Raw genomic sequence first — 5041 nt, 5'->3', positions numbered from 1 at the left:
ACATGTATAAAACCATCAGATCTTGTGGGAACTCCCTCACTATCATGAGAACAGCATGGGAGACACTGCCCCGATGATCCAATCACCTCCCACTAGGTCTCTTGCTCAACACATGGGGATTATGGGGATTACAATTCACAATGAGATTTGGGTGGGGACACAAAGCATAACCATATCAGGCCCAAAGTACTCCTAGTAACCCCTAATTCCCCCCACTCACCCAACTCCAGGCTCTTCAAGACAGCTCTGCACCCTGGGGGCAGGGGTCCTTTCCCCAACACTCCCTGGACCCACACACATGCACACACAGGTACACATGTAGTCAAGCATGCATGCACACACACCATGACCTCCTGTTGGGTCAAGCCAGCCCCACTCTCATCCCTGCAAACCCGCTTCATCCATCCCAGCATTTTCAGGGCTGCCCCTACCAGATTCCCTGCCTACCACAAAATCAAAACCCTGAAAAAAGCCTATCACCTCTTTACTAGAATCCCAGAACTAAGAAAGACTTCAGACATCTGTAGCCAGCCTCCTCTTCATTACTGAGGAGGAAATGAAGACCCAGCATGGGACAATGGCAGGTCCAATGTCACCCAGCAGGCAGAACTGAACCTTGTCTCCTGCCCCTTATTCTGACCCTGGGGCTTGCTCCCTTAGCTCAGGGCTGGGCAGGGCTGAATTGGGCTGCAGGGCTGGTGGTGTGAAGACTGGGGAGGTTGGGGGTGGGGGACCAAGAGACCCCCTGGAGAAGGACCAGCTCCTAGGGCCAGAGAAGAGAATTGCTGAAGCTGGGCCCAACAGTGTCTACTGGGATGATCCCGAAAGACAGGCTCTCACTTTATCGATGGGAGCCTCAGGCCCATAGAGAAGAAGTGCCTGGCACTGATCCCACAGCCAGTTCCTGGCAAGATGGAGGTGGGACTCAGTTTTCCTGAATCTCCAGTGTCCTCTCACTACCACCCCTCAATTTGCTCCTAATGATCCTGAGGCACAGAGCAGGCTGGGACCTTCCGCAGCATTCATCCTCTCTGTGCTCCCAGAACCAAGGACCAGACCCTTTGCCTTTACAAAGTCTGTCTCTAAAAGTCACAGGGCTCCGGCTATGGCCTGGGCCCCTACCTCTGCAGCCCCTTGCAGGGAGGGAAGAAAAGGAAGTTACAGAGGCCCAAGAGCCACTTAAGGCCTGGCCTCAGGGACTTCGGCCCCACTGCTGAGGGAAAGGTCTCACCCTGGCCAAGCACTGGGAGCCCAGGCCTCAGACAGGGCCTAGGCAGCTTCTGTGGAGCATGTATGGAGGAGAGGAAGGTGGGGATGGCTTAGTCTACTTGTGCTGCTATAACAAAATATCTCAGACTGGGTCATTTACAAACCAACAGAAACGTACTTCTCACAGTTCCAGAGTCTGGAAGTCCAAGATGAGGACACCAGCAGGTTTGCGTCTGGTAGGGTCTGCTCTCTGCTTCCAAGGTGGTGCCCTGTGGCTGAGCCCTCGGAGTGGACGAACACTGTGTCCTCACATGGGGGAAGGGACAGAAGGATGAAAGGGGCCCGGCAGGTTCCCTCCAGCCCTTTTATGAGGTCACGAATCCTGTCCATGAAGGCCCCAACTCTTAATACTATCACATCGGTGATTAAGTTTCAACATATGAAATTCGGGGACACATTCAGAGCAGCGCAGGGGCTTATCCATCCTCATTCCAGCCAGAGCCAGGCTTGGAGTCCATGGGAGGAAAACAGGGCCTCAATGATGGAGGCTGTGTCTGCAGCCAGACCCCAGGCCAGCTGAGCAGCCCCTCCAACACAAACACTGGCCCTGGCTCCACCGGAAGGGGCATTTTTCAGAGATGACATCAGCTTTGCTCTTCTTTTCCTTTCTTTTATTTTCCTTTTCTTTCTTTCTTTTTTTTTTTTTTAGACGGAGTCTCGCTCTGTCACCCAGGCTGGCGTGCAGTGGCATGATCTCAGCTCACTGCAAGCTCCGCCTCCCGGGTTCAGGCCATTCTCCTCCCTCAGCCTCCCAAGTAGCTGGAACTACAGGTGCCCGCCACCACACCCAGCTAATTTTTTTGTATTTTTTTTAGTAGAGACGGGGTTTCACCATGTTAGCCAGGATGGTCTCAATCTCCTGACCTTGTGATCCACCCACCTCGGCCTTCCAAAGTGCTGGGATTACAGGCATGAGCCACCGCACCTGGCTCTTTTCTTTTCTTTGAGATGGAGTCTCACTCTTTCACCCAGGCTGGAGTGCATTGGCACGATCTCGGCTCACTGCAACCTCTGCCTCCCGGGTTCTAGCCTCCCAAGTAGCTGGGATTACAGGCATGCGTCACCATGCCTGGCTAATTTATATATATATATGTGTGTGTGTGTGTGTGTGTTTTTTTTTTGAGACAGAGTTTCGCTCTTTTTGCCCAGGCTGGAATGCACTAGCGTGATCTTGGCTCACCGCAACCTCCACTTCCCGGGTTCAAGTGATTCTCCTGCCTCAGCCTCCCAAGTAGCTGGGATTACAAGCATGCACCACCACACCTGGCTAATTTTGTATTTTTAGTAGAGATGGGGTTTCTCCATGTTGATCGGGCTGGTCTCGAACTCCCGACTTCAAGTGATCTGCCCACCTTGGCCTCCAAAAGTGCTGGGATTACAGGTGTCAGCCACTGCGCCTGGCCATTAATTTTTATATTTCTAGTAGAGATGGGATTTCACCATGTTGGCCAGGCTGGTCTCAAACTCCTGACAGTGATCTGCTCACCTTGGCCTACCAAAGTGCTGGGATTACAGACATGAGCCACTGCACCAGGCCGACATCAGCTCTTAAAGTCGTATGTTTCCTGCCTACCTCAGCCCAGGGAACAGAGTCCCCAGAGCCCACTCGCCTGTTCAGTGGCCTGCTTACCCCTGAGGACACAGCCTTGCCTGGGCACTGCAGGGCAGGTGCAAGCAGAGAGAAGATACCAACCTCCCAGGTCCAGAAATACATCTCAGGGCCTTTACTCATGCTGTCCTTCCACCTGTTCCAATGCCTTCCCCACTCTGCCTCCACGAACGCCTGGCAAATGTCTCTGCATCCTTCGTGTCCCTTTGAAGACAGCCCCACACCCCTAGTCTCTCAGCGTTCCATCCCTCCATCCATTACAGCCCGGCCACTCTGCACCACATCCAGAACCTCCCCCCTTCCCCTCCCTGCTCACCTCCTGTCCTCATGAGACCCCCAGTTCCAGAGGCCCACAGGCCAAGTCCTATTTTACTCTGGCCAGGGCCTCTTGGGGACTCAGGAAATGTTTCTTGAGGAAAGGCTAGAGGGCAGACAGGTATGAAATCTGGTGGGGGAAATATCCTTATTGACACACCCCCATCCAATCACTACATTTTTGTAAGGGACCCAGCCCTGGCATCTACTTTGAGAATCACTCCTGTCCCCATGAATGCACCTGGGGAACGTCAGAATTTGGGAATAAAGATCTTAGTGCCTTCACCACAGGCATCACCAGGGAAAGCCCAAGGGACCTGGCCCCATTCACCAGCTGGGCCCCCCAGGAAAGCAGCCTCCCCCCAGCCTACCCCCCAGGTGGGTGGTCTAGACCCCCACCCCACCCACCCCCTGGCCTCCCTCAGCAAACCTCCGCACAATTGCTAGGTAGCGAGGCCTGAAGGAGCTCTCTAGTTTCCTCAACCTCTAACGGGTCCAGTAATAGCACCACCCTCAGAGCAGGGCCACCACGAGGCCAGGGTCAGTCCAGACGGGGCCGGCTTTTGTCCACACAGCCGTACAAACCTGCCCTTGCTGGAGCCTGGAACCTCCCGCCCCACTGCAGCCGAAGCTGCATCTATTGCCTTGTCTCAGGGGTTGATGAATCAATACATGAAAGCCCCTGGACCTTAGGAAGCACCCAGTCAACGTTAGCCACAGTTAGGTTCATTATTGTACTATTTCGATTTTACTCACATTATTAAGCGTCCACTAGGTGGCAGCACTAGAGGACTGGATGCTGATGAACCAGGCTGGCCGCCTCCCGCCTCCAAGGAACCTACAAAGGGGCAGGGGACAGATACATAAACAGCTGATGTGGAAGTGCAGGGTGGGAGGGGTAAACGCAGGCTGTAGGAAAACCCAGGAACAGCCTGGACAACATAGCAAGACCCCATCTCTACAAAAAATTAGCCATGCGTGGTGGTGGGTGCCTATAGCCCCAGCTACTTGGGGTGCTGAGGTGGATCACTTGAGCCCAGGAGGTCCAGGCTGCAGTGAGCCGTGACCATGACACTGTTTAAAAGAAAAAGAAAGAAGGAAGGAAGGAAGGAGAAAGAGAGAGAGAGAGAAAGAAAAAGAAAGAAAAGAAAGAAGAAAGAAAGAAAGAAAACAAAAAAAAGAAAGAAAAGAAAACAAAATCCAGAGGACCTAGTCTGGCCTGAGGGTGCATGAATCCAGAAAGGCTTCCTGGAGGAGGTGCTACCCATTGAAGACCCAAAGGAAGAGTACAAAGAAATTAACCAACAACAAAGCCGTAAGGCCCAGTTGAGAGAGCTGTGGTGAGGGCTCAGCTGAAGGCAGGGAGGCTGGAAATTGAGCTATGTGAAGGAGGCCTTTCTGATGGGGAGGGCACTGCAGGGAAGGGAGCCACAGCAGATGAGGGCAAGAGGTGCTGAGACTACAGGGTGGGCTGTTCTAGCAGGTGGTGCTGGTTGAATGAATGAGTGAGGAAAGAAATGAATGAGGGATACAAAGAGAGAAGGCCAAGGTGGAAAAACCAACTCTATCTTTTACGGTGGTTTTTTTTTTTTTTTTGGCAGCTGGGACAAGTAGACAGAGACACATGGCAACATACACTGGTCCTGTGCCACCCCCAGCTTGGGACTCGAAGGACTGGGGTGTGCTGAAGGTGGCATGTCAAGCCCAGAAGGGTCCAGGAGGACCAGGTCTCCCCCTCTCCTCGGCTGCCCCTCTGTCCCAGGATGGGGAGTTGATTGATAGCTCCCCTGCCCCCCCGCCCCCCACCCAGCGCCAAGCTCCCCCAGCTGCTGACTCAGGCCCTGCCGG

The sequence above is a fragment of the Pan troglodytes genome, chromosome 16 (assembly GCF_028858775.2).
Source record: "Pan troglodytes isolate AG18354 chromosome 16, NHGRI_mPanTro3-v2.0_pri, whole genome shotgun sequence".
Lineage (NCBI taxonomy): Eukaryota > Metazoa > Chordata > Mammalia > Primates > Hominidae > Pan > Pan troglodytes.
Note: the sequence above shows the minus strand (reverse complement) of the source record.